This window comes from Rhinopithecus roxellana, chromosome 6 (genome assembly GCF_007565055.1).
Source record: "Rhinopithecus roxellana isolate Shanxi Qingling chromosome 6, ASM756505v1, whole genome shotgun sequence".
Classification (NCBI taxonomy): Eukaryota; Metazoa; Chordata; class Mammalia; order Primates; family Cercopithecidae; genus Rhinopithecus; species Rhinopithecus roxellana.
Genome location: NC_044554.1, coordinates 29,954,754 through 29,971,462, shown reverse-complemented (window position 1 = coordinate 29,971,462; position 16,709 = coordinate 29,954,754).

The following is a 16,709-nucleotide window of genomic DNA, read 5'->3' as shown; positions in this document are numbered from 1 at the left end:
CCCAGCACTTCAGGAGGCTGAGGCAGGAGGATTGCCTGAGCCCAGGAGTTGAAGACCAGCCAGGGCAACATGGCGAAACCCCATCTCTACAAAAAATACAAAACTTTGCCGGCACAGTGGCAAAGACGTTAATCTCAGCTATTTGGGAGGCAGACGTGGGAGGATTACTTGAGCCTGGGAGGCGAAGGTTGCAGTGAGCCCAGATTGTGCTATGACACTATGGCCTGGGTGACGGAGGAAGACAGAGGGAGACTCTCTCAGAAAAATTAAATAAATAAATAAATAAATAAAATAAAAAAATACATAGTTTTTTTGGGGGTTTTTTTTCGAGACAGACTCTTGCTCTGTTGCCCGGCTGGAGTGCAGTGGTGTGATCTCGGCTCACTGCAACCCCTGCCTCCCAGGTTCAAGCGATTCTCCTGCCTCAGCCTCCCAAGTAGTTGGAATTACAGGCACATGCCACCACGCCGGGCTAACTTTTGTATTCTTAGTGGAGATGGGATTCTGGGATTCACCATGTTGGCCAGGCTGGTCTTGAACTCTTGACGTCATGATCCACCTGCCTTGGCCTCCCAAAGTGCTGAGATTACAGGCATGAACCACCGTGCCCGGCCCTATATTTTTATATAAATATATATATGGCAAAGAAGCATATTTGGGGATGAAATATTTTGATTTCCTTCTTTGTCATCCAATGTTATGCCACAGTCAGGTTAGAAACTAAGCCAGTATATAGGGTTAAACAAAACTCTTCTGGTGAGATTTTTATGGTTTGTAGGGCGTGACTCCCTAGGTCCCTTAGTTAGAAATTTAGGCAAGAAAGGAAAAAAGGTCACAATTTAGTTATCCATATCATTGTATGTGAAAAGTTTATTTTATTTATTTTTTATTTTTATTTGTTTGAGACAGAGTCTTGCTCTGTTGCCCAGGCTAGAGTGCAGCGGCTCGATCTTGGCTCACTGCAACCTCCATCTCCCAGATTCAAATGATTCTCCTTTCTCAGCCTTCTGAGTAGCTGGGACTACAGGTGCATCCCACCATGCCTGGCTAATTTTTATATTTTTAGTAGAGACAGGGTTTCACCATATTGGTCAGGCTGTTCTTCAACTCCTGACCTCAGGTGATTCACCCACCTTGGCCCCCCAAAGTGCTGGGATTACAGGCATGAGCCACTATACCTGGCCTACAACACTTTTAATTGCTGATAGTATTCCATGGTATGAATATACTGAAGAGTATTTACCCACTGAAGGATATTTGTAATTTTTCCCGTATTTTGTTTTGTTTTGTTTTGTTTTTTGAGATGGAGTCTTGCTCTGTCGCCCAGGCTGGAGTGCAGTGGTGCGATCTCAGCTCACCACAAGCTCTGCTTCCCGGGTTCACGCCATTCTCCTGCCTCAGCCTCCTGAGTAGTGGGGACTACAGGTGCCTGCCACCACGCCTGGTTAATTTTTTGTATTTTTAGTAGAGATGGGGTTTCACCATGTTAGCCAGGATGGTCTCGATCTCCTGACCTCATGATCTGCCTGCCTCGGCCTCCCAGAGTGCTGGGATTACAGGCATGAGCCACCACGCCTGGCCATGTTTTGTTATTTTTTTATATTTATTTGTTTGTTTATTTATTTTTTGAGATGGAATTTCGCTCTTGTTGCCCAGGCTGGCTGTGCAATGGTGCAATCTTGGCTCACCGCAACCTCCGCCTCCCAGGTTCAAGCAATTCTCCTGCCTCAGCCTCCCTAGTAACTGGGATTACAGGCATATGCCAACATGCCCAGCTATTTTATATTTTTAGTAGAGAAGGAGTTCCTCCATGTTGGTCAGGCTGGTCTCAAACCCCTGACCTCAGGTGATCTGCCTGCCTCGGCCTCCCAAAGTGCTGGGATTACAGGCATGAGCCACCGTGCCTGGCCTATTTATTTATTTTTGAGATGAAGTCTCACTCTGTTGCCCAGGCTGGAGTGCAGTGGCGCGATCTTGGCTCAGTGCAACCTCCACCTCTGGGGATCAAGTAATTCCCCTGCCTCAGCCTCCCAAGTAGGTGGGATTACAGGTGCACACCACCCCACCTGGCTAATTTTTGTATTTTTAGTAGAGAAGGGTTTTCACCATGTTGGCCAGGCTGGTTTCAAACTCCTAACCTCAAGTGATCCTCCTGCCTTGGCCTCCCAAAGTGCTGGGATGACAGGAATGAGCAACCACGCCCGGCCTTTTCCAAGTTTTAGAATTCTGAATAGAACCGCTATAAACGTTTGTGTACAGGTTTTTGTGTGAAGATAAATTTTTATTTATTTAAGGTAGATACCCAGGAATGGGACTGGTGAGTCATGGTAAATATGTATATTTAATTGTACAAGGAACCAGCAAACCATTTTTAAGAGTGACTGTACTATTATGTGTTTCCCTCGTGAACTTATGAGAGTTCAGTTGCTCCACGTTCTTTATTTGGTATTTTTAGCATTTTAAAAAACTGTTAGACATTCTAATCAATGTTGTTACTGAAACACCAGGGTTTCGGTCTAGGTGCTGCTGTTTGTGGCCCAGAAAGCCAATCAGGGAGACAGCAAGTATTGCCAAGGAAGAAGGCTTTAATTGGGTGTTACTGCTGAGGAGATGGGAGATGGGAGATCAGTCTCAACTCCATCTCCCTGACAGACTAACATGAGTGGCTTATATTGCTGGGAAGAAATGTAACCATATGCGGAAAAACATGAATTGCTGAGGGGTAAGGAAGAGGGGTTGGTCAACAGGAAGTAGGTGATGGGTTATTACAATCATGATAGGTGAGGGGTCTGACTTTCATTGTCCAAATGCAGTGATCTTGTGAGTTTCAACTGGTTCATACTATCTGGGAGGCCTGATGGTTTCCTGAGAAAGGAACTCAGATAAGACAAATGTAACTGTCTCAAGTTTTAAAAGGATCAGTTACTGTGTTTATTCAAAGAAACTGTATACATCAGCTCTATAGGGCAATTGGGTTTGTTTCAGTGTAGGGGTATCTCAATGTAGTTTTTATTTGCATTTCCCTAGTTGCTAATGATATAAAAAAATTATGTGCTAAATTGCCAACTTTTAGTTAAGTTTTTGTTCTTGTTCCTTGCCCATTTTTAAATTGTATTTTTCTCAGGTTGATAAATATGGACTTTTTATTAAGGAAAGAATTTATTATAGACAATTCTTTTAACATATTTAGAACAGGCTGGGCGTTGTGGCTCACACCTGTAATCCCAGCACTTTGGGAGGCCGATGCTGGTGGATCACGAAATCAGGAGATTTCCTGGCCAATACAGTGAAACCCTGTCTCTACTACAAATACAGAAATTAGCTGGGTGTGGTGGTGCACGCCTGTAGTCCCAGCTACTCGGGAGGCTGAGGCAGGAGAATCGCTTAAACCTGGGAGGCGTAGGTTGCAGTGAGCCAAGATAGGGCCACTGCACTCCAGCCTGGCGACAGAGCGAGACTCCGCCTCAAAAACAAAACAAAACAAACAAAAAACATACGCAGAACAATATAATAAGCCCCAGCCATAATCCAGCTTTGGAAACATTTAAAAATATATATTTTATTTAGCATTTCTATTGAATTTGAAGTGGGGGGAGGGTTTCGTGTTTTAGCTTAGTCTATTATCCTAGTGGAAAATTATTTGCTTTTGACACTTTTAAACAGTTTTAGACATTTTAAGTATGTTCACACCTTTTTTAATAGCTATGCAGCATACCAATTTACCACAACTTATTCATCCAGTCCTCTACTAGACATTTTGTTTATAGTCAAGTTTTAGTTTATAGTCAAAAATTGCATCAAATATTGCTGTCGATGAGTCTTACATTTGCAAATATATTTATGGAATATATTACTAGAAAAATAATTGCTTGGCCGGGCGCGGTGGCTCAAGCCTGTAATCCCAGCACTTTGGGAGGCCGAGACGGGCGGATCACGAGGTCAGGAGATCGAGACCATCCTGGCTAATACGGTGAAACCCCATCTCTACTAAAAAATACAAAAAAGTAGCCAGGCGAGGTGGCGGGCGCCTGTAGTCCCAGCTACTTGGGAGGCTGAGGCAGGAGAATGGCGTAAACCCGGGAGGCGGAGCTTGCAGTGAGCTGAGATCCGGCCACTGCACTCCAGCCTGGGCGACAGAGCGAGACTCCGTCTCAAGAAAAAAAATAATAATAATAATAATAATTGCTTGATCAAAAGGTCTACTTATTTACAATTGACACACTACTAAGCTGCTCAGAAGAGGTTATATCAATTTATATCTCCACCAACTTCCTTATATTTTCTTTTTTTTGAGACAGAGTCTTGCTCTGTCGCCCAGGCTGTAGTGCAGTGCCACAATCTCAGCTCACTGAAACCCTCACCTCCTGGGTTCAACTGATTCTCCTGCCTCAGCCTCCCAAGTAGCTGAGATTACAGGCATGTGCCACCATGCCTGGCTGATTTTGTGTTTTCAGTAGAGAGGGGGTTTCTCTATGTTTGTCAGGCTGGTCTCTGAACTCCTGACCTCATGTGATCTGCCCACCTTGGCCTCCCAAAGCGCTGGGAATACAGGCGTGAGCCACCCCGCCTGGCCCAGAGAACCAACTTTCTCTCTTTTGAGACAGAGGGGCACCCGAATGGGACCTCCAGACCTCAGTGGAGTGCACCGGATTTTATAGGCAGGCTTGAGGAGGCAGTGTCTGATTTACTAGGGGCCCAAAGATGGGTTGGACCAGGTGTGACATCTACATAGCATGAGAGGAAGCTGGCCACCCACCCTAATCTTCTTAATGCAAATGGGCTTTCCACTGGGCCAGTGCCATGTTGTCTGCTCCCCACTGCATAAGTGGTTGGAAAGAAAAAGAGAAGATGGAGTCGCCATTTTGAACACGCCTAGTCTCTGGTAGCCTTTTCTGATTGGCACAACAGCCGGCATTCACCCGTGCAAGCTTCCACTTGCTTGTGTATGTCTGCAGCTCAACTTTACAGGCTCCTTGTTAGAAATAAAATTTGGGGACTGCTTTTTATAAAAAGGAAACCCTTACTGAGGACTTTGTTACCCTCACTATCTGCCTAAATAATTTCTTTTTAACTCCTATATCAGCAGTGAGGACAACCAGAGGTCACTTTGATAGCCATCTTGGTTTTGGTAGGTTTTAGGCTGGCTTCTTTAGTGTAACCTGTTTTATCAGTAAGGTTTTTTTTTGTTGTTGTTGTTGTTGTTTTTGATAGAGTTTTGCTCTGTTGCCCAGGTTGGAGTGCAGTGGCACAGTCTTGGATCACCTGCAACCTCTCTGATGGGTTCAATCGATTCTCCTGCCTTAGCCTCCCGAGTAGTTGGGATTACAAGCCTGCCACCACACCTGGCTAACTTTTGTATTTTTAGTAGAGATGGGGTTTCACCATGTTGGCTAGGCTGGTCTCGAACTCCAGGGACTCAAGTGATCTGCCCACCCCAGCCTCCCAAAGTGCTGGGTTATAGGCATGAGCCACTGTGCCAGGCCAGCAGCATGGTCCTTATGACCTGTATATTGTGAGGACTTCCTATCTCATCCTGTGATTTAGAATGCCGTAACCATCCGGGAATGCAGACCAGCCTCATTTTACTTAGCCCCTATTCAAGATGGAGTTGCTCCAGTTCAAAGGCTTCTGACAAAGTGATCTGCCTGCCTGCCCCAGCTTTCCAAAGTTCTGGGATTACAGGCATGAGTCACTGCACCTGGCTTTTTGGTTATTTTTGTGTTTTTTAAATATATGTATATTTTTGTTTTTTGTGACCTTCAGATTTTTTTTTTTTTTTTTTGAGACAGAGTTTTGCCCTTGTTGTGCAGACTGGAGTACAATGGTGTGATCTTGGCTCACCACAACCTCCACCTCCCGGGTTCAAGCGATTCTCCTGCTTCAGCCTCCCGAGTAGCTGGGATTACAAGCATGCACCACTGTGTCCGGCTAATTTTGTATTTTTAGTCGAGACGGGGTTTCTCCATGTTGGTCAGGCTGGTCTCCAACTTCTGACCTCAGGTGATCTGCCCGCCTTGGCTTCCCAAAGTGCTGGGATTACAGTCGTGAGCCACCATGCCCAGCCGTGCTGTTTTCATCTTTTTTTTTTTTTTTTTTTTTCTGAGACGGAGTTTTGCTCTTGTTGCCCAGGCTGCGGTGCAATGGCGCAATCTCGGCTCACTGCAACCTTTGCCTCTCAGGTTCAAGCAATTCTCCTGCCTCAGCCTCCCAAGTAGCTGGGATTACAGGCGCCTGCCCCCACGCCCAGCTAATTTTTTTTTTTTTTTTTTTTTTTTTTGTATTTTTAGTAGAGACGCAGTTTCACCATGTTGGCCAGGCTGGTCTTGAACTCCTGACATCAGGTAATCCACCCGCCTCGGCCTCCCAAAGTGCTGGGATTACAGGTGTGAGCCACCGCGCCCGGTCCATTTTTGTCTTTTTGATATGAGATCTCATTCTTTTGCCCAGGCTGGAGTGCAGTGGTGTGATCATAGCTCACTGCAGCCTCCACCCTCTGGGCTCAAGATCCTCCCACCTCAGCCTTCCAAAGTTTGGATCTTTGGGGACTATAGGTATGAGCCACGGCATCCCATCCATTATATTCTTAATGATCTTTCTGTACAACTTAAATTGTATCTTTTCAACTCTGAGTACTTCTAAAGATATATTAACTAGACATTAGGTAATAGGTAAAAGAGTAACACCTAATCATGTATTATTTATTTACTTATTTATTTAGAGATGGAGTCTCACTCTGTTGCCCAGGCTGGTTTTTTTTCCTTCAGCACTTTTATTTTTGTTTTTGGACACAGTCTGGCTCTGTCTCTCAGGCGGGAATGTGTGGTGCAATCTTGGCTCACTGCAACCTCTGCCTCCCTGGTTCAAGCGATTCTCATGCCTCAGCCTCCTGAGCAGCTGGGACTACAGGCACACACCACCATGTGCAGCTAATTTTTGTATTTTTAGTAGAGAAAGGTTTCACCACGTTGGCTAGGCTGGTCTGGAATCCCTGGCCTCAAGTGACCTGCCCAGCTCGGCCTCCCAAAGTGCTGGGATTACCACCTGACCTCATTTATTATGTTAAAGACTCTTAAGAGATAATGCTGATTGCAATAACCACATTAACAAAGCTTAGTTGAAGAAGGCAAGCATTTGAAAGTGGTTTATTTTCTTATTGTTCAGTTTTGACAGTTCTTAATTTATTCTGAATGTAAGTCCTTTGTTGGATATATGATTAATAAGTATTTTATCCTGGCCAACATGATGAAACCCCGTCTCTACTAAAAATACAAAAAAACTTAGCCGGGCATGGTGCTGGGCACCTGTAGTCCCAGCTACCCAGTAGGCTGAGGCAGGAGAATGGCGTGAACCCGGGAGGCGGAGCTTGCAGTGAGCTGAGATCGAGCCACTACACTCTAGCCTGGGTGACAGAGCGAGACTCCGTCTCAAAAAACAAAAACAAAAAAACAACAAAGAAAGCTTTAATTTTAAGTGGGAGCTACGCTATGAGGACGCAAAGTCGTAAGAATGACATAATGGACTTTGGGGACTTCGGAAGAGTGGTGGCGGGGGTGAGGGATAGAAGACTACACATTGGATGCAGCGTACACTGCTCCAGTGATGAATGCACCACAATCCCAGAAATCACACCTGGAGAACTTATCCATGTCACTAAACACTACCTGTTCCCCCCAAAACTATTGGAATAATAATAGTCCGGGTGCAGTAACTCAGGCCTGTAATCCCAGCACTTTGGGAGGCTGAAGGAGATAGATCACTTGAGGTAAGCAGTAGTTGACGATCAGCCTGGCCAACATGGTGAATATAGGTGTCCACTGAAAATTCAAAGATTAGCTGGGTGTGGTGGTGCGCACCTGTGGTCCCAGCTACTCAGGAGACTGAGCATGAGAATCACTTGACCCCAGCAGGCGGAGGTTGCAGTGAGCCAAGGTCATTGCACTCCAGCCTGGGAGACAGAAGGAGACTACGTCTCAATAATAATAATAATAATGAAGTTTTAATTTTGATGAAGTCCAATTTGTACTTTGTTGCTTTTTGTGGATTGGGCTTTTGGTGGATTGGGCTTTTGGTGTCCTGTGTAAGAACTCTGCCTAATTCAAGGTCATAAAAGTTTTTTTTGTTCTAGAAGTTTCCTAGTTTTATGTTTTAAATTTATTTATGTATATGTTTATATTCCCGTATTTAAAACTTTTAATTTAAAAGTAAAATTTAATGTCAAAAATGCAAATTTGGGGAGGGCATAAAGATCACACACAAGGCGGCCACTTCAGATTTAGAGGGTTGCACAGCGGCCAGGCAAAGGCGCTCCTCACTTCCCAGATGGTGGGGCGGCCCAGCAGACGCACTCCTCACTTTTTAGACAGTGCGGCCACCAGGCAGAGGTGCGCCTCACTTCCCAGACGGGTTGGCGGCCGGGCAGAGGCGCTCCCCACTTCGCAGTTTAAATTTATATCTATGATCTGGCTTTTTTTTTTTTTTTTTTGAGACGGAGTCTTGCTCTGTCACCCGGGCTGGAGTGCAGTGGCCGGATCTCGGCTCACTGCAAGCTCCGCCTCCCGGGTTCCTGCCATTCTCCTGCCTCAGCTCCCCCGGCAGCTGGGACAACAGGCGCACGCCGCCACTGGGAGAACAGGCGCACGCCGCCACGCTCGGTTAATTTTTTTGTATTTGTAGTAGAGACAGTTTTTCAATGTTAGCCAGGATGGTCTCTATCTCCTGACCTCTTGATCCGCCCGCCTCCGCCTCCCAAAGTGCTGGGATTACAGGCGTGAGCCACCGCGCCCGGCTATGATCTGTTTTTATTTACTTTGCATAAAAAGTGTGAGAGGTGGGTTGAGGTTCATTTTTTTTGCATATAGAAGTCCAATAGTTGAGACACAATTTGTTGCAAAACTTATTCTATCTTCATTTAAGTGTTTTTATTTTTTATTTTTTTATTTTTTTGAGACGGAGTCTCGCACTGTCAACCAGGTTGGAGTGCAATGGCATGATCTAGGCTCACTGCAACCTCTGTCTCCTGGGTTCAAGGGATTCTCCTGTCTCAGCCTCCTATGTAGCTGGGATTACAGGCGCCCGCCACCACACCCAGCTAATTTTTAAATATTTTTAGTAGAGACGAGATTTCACTATGTTGGCCAGGCTGGTCTCGAACTCCTGACCTCGTGATCTGCCTGCCTTGGTCTCCCAAAGTGCTGGGATTACACGTGCCCACCAGCATTCCCTGCTAATTTTTGTATTTTTAGTAGAGACAGGGTTTCACCATGTTAGCCAAGCTGGTCTTGAACTCCTGACCTCAGGTGATCCTCCCGCCTCAGCCTCCCAAAGCGCTGGGATTACAGGTGTGAGCCACCATGCCCGGCCCACTGAATTGCTCTTACACCTCTGTAAAAAGTCAGTCGTCCAAATTTATGTGGGTTTATTTTTGGATTCTTGTTTTATTGATCCATGTGTCTATCCCTTCCCCAGTATGACATGCTCGTGATTACTGTAGCTCTGGAGGAGTGTTGAGAGTAGACATCCTTGCCTTTCTCAATCTGAGGGGAAGCCATTTAGTCTTTCACTATTGAGTATGATGTTAACTGCAGGGTTTTGTACAACTTTTAAGACAGAGTCTTACTCTTTCTCCCAGGCTGGAGTGCAGTGGCGTGATCTCCCTCATTACGACTTCTGCCTCCCGGGTTCAAGCAATTCTGCCTCAGCCTCCTGAGTAGCTGGGATAACATGCTCATGCCACCATGTCTGGCTAATTTTTGTATTTTTAGCAGAGATGGGGTTCCACCATATTGGTCAGGGTGGTCTCGCACTCCTGACCTCATGATCCACCCGCCTTGGCCTCCCAAAGTGCTGGGATTACAGGCATGAGCCACCCCGCCTGGTGTGTAGATACTTTTTATCATGTTGTGCTAATTCCCTTTCATCCCTAGTTTTGTGAGAGTTTTTTTTCTGTTTGTTTGTTTGTTTGTTTGTTTTTGAGACGGAGTCTTGCTCTGTCGCCCGGGGTGGAGTGCAGTGGCCAGGATCTCAGCTCACTGCAAGCTCCGCCTCCCGGGTTTACGCCATTCTCCTGCCTCAGCCCCCGGAGTAGCTGGGACTACAGGCGCCCGCCACCTCACCCGGCTAGTTTTTTGTGTTTTTTAGTAGAGACGGGGTTTCACAGTGTTAGCCAGGATGGTCTCGATCTCCTGACCTCGTGATCTGCCCGTCTTGGCCTCCCAAAGTGCTGGGATTACAGGCTTGAGCCACCGCGCCCGGCCTGTGAGAGTTTTTATTGTGAGTAAATGTGAGTATTTGTTTTGTCAAATTATTTTTCTGCATTTATGGGCAAGCACAATCACATCTATTTAATTTTGAAAAACTGGAACCTAATCGTGTAAATAAGTCAGAAGCACCCATAAGATGAAATACGTAGACATTAAATTTATGTTTTCGAAGAATATTTGGCCGGGTGCAGTGGCTCACGCCTGTAATCCCAACACTTCGGGAGGCTGAGGCGGGCAGATCACCTGAGGTCGGGAGTTCAAGACCACCCTGACCAACATGGAGAAACCCCATCTCTACTAAAAATACAAAATTAGCTGGGCATGGTGGCACACGCCTGTGATCCCAGCTAGTCGGGAGGCTGAGGCAGGAAAGTAGCTTGAACTCGGGAGGCAGAGGTTGTGATGAGCTGAGATCAGGCCATTGCACTCCAGCCTAGGCAACAAGAGCAAACCTCTGTCTCAAAAAAAAAAGGAAAAAAAAAAGAAAAATATTTAATGCTATGGAAGATATTCAAGTATATTAAATAACAAAGGCAGGTTTCAAAACAGTATTTATGGCTGGGTGCAGTGGCTCACGCCTGTAATTCCAACACTTTGGGCAGCCGAGGTGGGTGGATCACCTGAGATTAGGAGTTCGAGACCAGCCTGAACAACATGGCAAAACACCATCTCTACTAAAAATACAAAAATTATCCGGGCGTGGTGGTACACCCCTGCATCCAGCTACTCTCAGTCTTTATACATCCCTGTATATTTCAAATATTCTGCAACGCACAGAAAAATAATAATAAATGTGCTCACTGCAGCCTCAACGTCTGGGGTTCAATAGATCCTCTTATCTCATCCTCCGGAGTAGCTGGGACTACAGGTGCATGCCACCATGCCCAGCTAATTTTTTTTTTTTTTTTTTTTTTTGAGACGGAGTCTCGCTCCGTCACCAGGCTGGAGCGCAATGGCACATCTTGGCTCACTGCAACCTCTGCCTCCTGGGTTCAAGCAATTTTCCTGCCTTAGCCTCTGGAGTAGATGGGACTACAGGAGCACACCACCACGCCCAGCTAATTTTTGGATTTTTAGTAGAGACGGGGTTTCACCTTGTTGACCAGGATGGTCTTGATTTCTTGACCTCCTTATGATCCGCCCGCCTCGGCCTCCCAAAGTGCTGGGATTATAGGCACGAACCACTGCGCCCGGCCTTTTTTTTTTTTTTTTTAAGTTTTAATTTTTTTTTGTAAAGATGGGGTCTCACGGTCGGGCGCGGTGGCTCAAGCCTGTAATCCCAGCACTTTGGGAGGCCGAGACGGGCGGATTACGAGGTCAGGAGATCGAGACCATCCTGGCTAACACAGTGAAACCCCGTCTCTACTAAAAAAATACAAAAAAATAGCAGGGCGTGGTGGCGGGCGCCCGTAGTCCCAGCTACTCGGGAGGCTGAGGCGGGAGAATGGCGTGAACCCGGGAGGCGGAGCTTGCAGTGAGCTGAGATCCGGCCACTGCACTCCAGCCTGAGCGACAGAGCGAGACTCCGTCTCAAAAAAAAAAAAAAAAAAAAAAAAGATGGGGTCTCACAATGTTGCTAAACTGGTCTCAAACTCCTAGGCTCAAGTGATTCTCTCATCTGGGCCTCCCAAAGTGCTGGGATTATAGGCATAAACCAGTGTACCTGGCCTATCGTTACTGTGTGAATACCTACTTTTAAATTTAGGTATTCTAAATTCCAAATGTAACTTGAAGTATAAAATCTAATGATGTGCCAGGCACTGTGGCTCACACCTGTAATCCCAGCACTTTGGGAGGCTGAGGCGGGCAGATCATGAGGTCAGGAGTTTGAAACCATCCTGGCCAACATGGTGAAACCCGTCTCTACTAAAAATGCAAAAATTAGCTGGGCGTGGTGGCACATGCCTGTAGTCCTAGCTACTTGGGAGGCTGTGGCAGGAGAATCACTTGAACCCGGGAGGCGGAGGTTGCAGTGAGCGAGATCACACCACTGCACTCCAGCCTGGCAACAGAGACTCTGTCTCAAAATAAATAAATAAATAAAAATTTAAAAATAATAAAAATCTGATGATGTGCTTTAACGTTCAAATCCTGGCAGTCACTTTAATTATATATGAATATATATTTAATACTACAAAAGTAAAATACTATAATAATTATTGAGGATTATGAAAAATGTTATTTTATGTAATAAACAGAAACTTTTTTTTTTTTTTTTTTTTGAGACGGAGTCTTGCTCTGTCGCCCGGGCTGGAGTGCAGTGGCCGGATCTCAGCTCACTGCAAGCTCCGCCTCCCGGGTTTATGCCATTCTCCTGCCTTAGCCTCCGGAGTAGCTGGGACTACAGGCGCCCGCCACCTCGCCCGGCTATTTTTTTGTATTTTTAGTAGAGACAAGGTTTCACCGTGTTAGCCAGGATGGTCTCGATCTCCTGACCTCGTGATCCGTCCATCTCGGCCTCCCAAAGTGCTGGGATTACAGGCTTGAGCCACCGCGCCCAGCCGGAACTTTCAAATAGTTACATTGACAGTATGATATTGAGTGTGTTATCTAGATAACTTTAGAAAGAACATTATGTTCTTTTTGAGCCTACAGATGTTTATAAAAATACAATTGTACCATAGGGAAAGCGAATGAACATTAGATATAATAATTCTAGTTACTATGGAATTATTTTGCACAGTTGCATTCATAACAGTACATAAAATACTTTTTTTTTTTTTTTTTGAGACAGAGTCTCGCTCTGTTCCCCAGGCTGGTGTGCAGTGGCATGATCTCAGCTCACTGTAATATCTGCCTTCCAGGTTCAAGTGATCCTCCTGCCTCAGCCCCCCAGTAGCTGGGATTACAGTCACATGCCACTATGTCTGGCTAATTTTTGTATTTTTAGTAGAGACGGGGTTTCACCGTGTTGGCCAGGCTGGTCTCGAACTCCTGACCTCAGGTGATCCACCCGACTTGGCCTCCCAAAGTGTTGGGATTACAGGCGTGAGCCACCAAGCCATAAAACACTTTTTAGAAACAAATGTTTAACAGTTTTGTTCCACTCCCTCCCCTCAAAAAAAAAAAAAAGAAAAAAAAATCCCTGGCTGTGCATGGTAGCGCACACCAGGAATCCCAGCACTTTGGGAAGTCAAGGCAGGAGCATCCCTTGAGCCCAAGAGTTGGAGACCAGCTTGGGCAACATAGCAAGACCTCCTCTCTACTAAAAATTTAAAAGTTAGCCAGGTGTAGCAGGGTGGGTCTGTAGTCTCAGCTACTTGGGAGGCTGAGATGGGAGAATTGCTTGAGCCAAGGAGGTCAAGGCTGCAGTGAGTCACACTTGTGCCACTGCACTCCAGCCTAGGTGACACAGGGAAAACTTGTCTCAAAAAAAAAAAAAAAAAAAATCCTACTTGGTAATTTTTCACACATTAGGGAGAAAAAAGCACAGTGTCAACTTGGTCACCTCAAAATTTCACAAGGAGGGAGAATCTCGTGTACAACACATATATGATAAATCATCTTTGAATCATCTTTGAGATATGATTAAAAATTTTTTTAGGCCGGGCGCGGTGGCTCAAGCCTGTAATCCCAGCACTTTGGGAGGCCGAGACGGGCGGATCACGAGGTCAGGAGATCGAGACCATCCTGACTAACACGGTGAAACCCCGTCTCTACTAAAAATACAAAAACTAGCCGGGCGAGGTGGCGGGCGCCTGTAGTCCCAGCTACTCGGGAGGCTGAGGCAGGAGAATGGCGTAAACCCGGGAGGCGGAGCTTGCAGTGAGCTGAGATCCAGCCACTGCACTCCAGTCCGGGCGACAGAGCGAGACTCCGCCTCAAAAAAAAAAAAAAAAAAAAAAAAAAAAAAAAAAAAAAAAATTTTAAAGAGTGTATGAAGAAAAGGAGAAAGTTTAGATTAAAATGGGGCACTCCAAATACAATTGTTCTCTCTAATCCACAGACTTTTTTTTTTTGAGATGGAGTTTCGCTCTTGTGGCCCAGGCTGGAGTGCAATGGCACGATCTTGGCTCACTGCAACCCCCGCTTCCTGGGTTCAAGCGATTCTTCCGCCTCAGCCTCCCGAGTAGCTGGGATTATAGGTATCGCCATCATGCCCAGCTAATTTTTGTATTTTTGTAGAGATTGGGTTTCATCATGTTGGCCAGGCTGGTCTTGAACTCCTGACCTCAAGTGATCTGCCTGCCTCGGCCTCCCAAAGTGCTGAGATTACAGGCATCAGCCACGGCGCCCGGCCCTAATCCACAGACTTTATAAGCATGCTTTTAGTAAGACAGGTTATCATAGATTGGCATCCATGAAGGCTGTTTTTGTTTGAGACTGGGTCTCATTTTGTCACTCAGGCTGGAATGCAATGGTGCAGTCATGGCTCAATACAGCCCCCAACTCCTGGGTTCAAGCAGTCCTCCCACCTCGACCTCCCAAAGTATTGAGATTACAGAGGTGAGTCACCATGCCTGGACTAATGATTTTAGAGCTTGTAGAGATAACTGCTATAGACTGGTAACCATTTTCAGTTGCGATTTCCCCAATATCTTAATTCTAAATATTATTTTAGGAAACATTCCTAAAATATTTTTCCTGATTCATTTACTGCTGTGCACAAAAAGGTTAATGAAATATTAAATATGCTGCAATAATATTAAAAATGTCTTAAATGGCCGGGCGCGGTGGCTCAAGCCTGTAATCCCAGCACTTTGGGAGGCCGAGACGGGCGGATCACGAGGTCAGGAGATTGAGACCATCCTGGCTAACACGGTGAAACCCCGTCTCTACTAAAAATACAAAAACTAGCCGGGCGAGGTGGCGGCGCCTGTAGTCCCAGCTACTCGGGAGGCTGAGGCAGGAGAATGGCGTAAACCCGGGAGGCGGAGCTTGCAGTGAGCTGAGATCCGGCCACTGCACTCCAGCCTGGGCGACAGAGAGAGACTCCGTCTCAAAAAAAAAAAAAAAAAGGCTTAAATACCAGATATATACAGTATATAACTGTATATATACCAGATACTGTATATATCTGGTATATATTTGGATATGAAGAATCAAGCTTAATTTTTTATGTTTGACCACACAGCGACCAATTATTAATTCAACTGTTTCCATTTTCCCTACTTTATGAAAAATTCCTAGGTCTCAGTGAATCTGACTTTGAGAAAAATTTATGGAATGTTAACTCAGTAAACAGAAATGCATGAAAGTCTAATTTCCCATGGAAAAATACAGTAAAGGCTATGATGAGCACAAGCACACTATAGTTTGTTCCCATCTTCAGTTTTATATTCACAAAATAGGTATAGCTTAATGTATGTTATTTTATTGATTGATTGATTAGTGTAGTGGCATGATCTCGGCTCCCTGCAGACGCAACCTCCCAGGCTCAGGTGATTCTCCCACCTCTACCTTAATGTATTAATGATGTAATACAAAATTACTGGCCAGGTGCGGTGGCCAGAGTGAGACTCCATCTCAAAAAAGAAAAGAAAATTACTGGCAGCAAGCAGAAACACTGTAGATTTTGAAATTGTCTTGTTTTACAAGATACTTAAGCAAGCTGGAGCAGTTATTATGTCTTTCTAAAGCTGATCGGATAAAGGCTTTAATTCTGTAATTTTCAGAGAATATTACCAATGTAGCAAGATTTACCAATAACCAATGGTTGCTTGCAGACAAAAGAGTTTGTTGGAACTTGCTGAATAAATTGATGTGCCATGAGGGTACTTTTTACATGATATATGCTGAAAAAAATCTGTCCTTGATTCTATGCAAGGGAAGATGCTGAAATTGGTGTGCATATACAGGGAAAGTCAAGATGCAGATGGAAACTGTGATTATTTTGTTAACTCAAAAACCAATTGGCAGGGCGTCGTGGCTCATGCCTGTAATTCCAGCACTTTGGAAGGCCGAAGTGGGCGGATCACCTGAGATCAGGAGTTGGAGACCAGCCTGACCAATATGGAGAAACCCTGTCTCTACTAAAAATACAAAACTTATTTGGGCATGGTGGCGCACATCTGTGGTCCCAGTTACTTGGGAGGCTGAGGCAGGAGACTCGCTTGAACCCGGTAGGCGGAGGTTGCAGTGAGAAGAGATCATGCTATTGCACTCTAGCGTGGGTGACAGAGACAGACTCTGTCTCAAAAAAAAAAAAAAAAAAAAAAAAAAAAACCAACCCCAAAACAAACCAAACCAATTAAGGCTGGGTATGGTGGCTCATGCCTGTAATCCCAGCACTCTGGGAGGCCGAGGTGGGCAGATCACCTGAGGTCAGTAGTTCAAGACCAGCCTGGCCAACATGGTGATACCTCGTCTCTACTTAAAATACAAAATTAGCCTCCATGGTGGCGCACGCCTGTAATCCCAGCTACTTGGGAGGCTGAGGCAGGAGAATCACTTGAACCTGGGAGGCGGAGGTTCCGGTGAGCAGAGATTGCGCCATTGCACTCCAGTCCA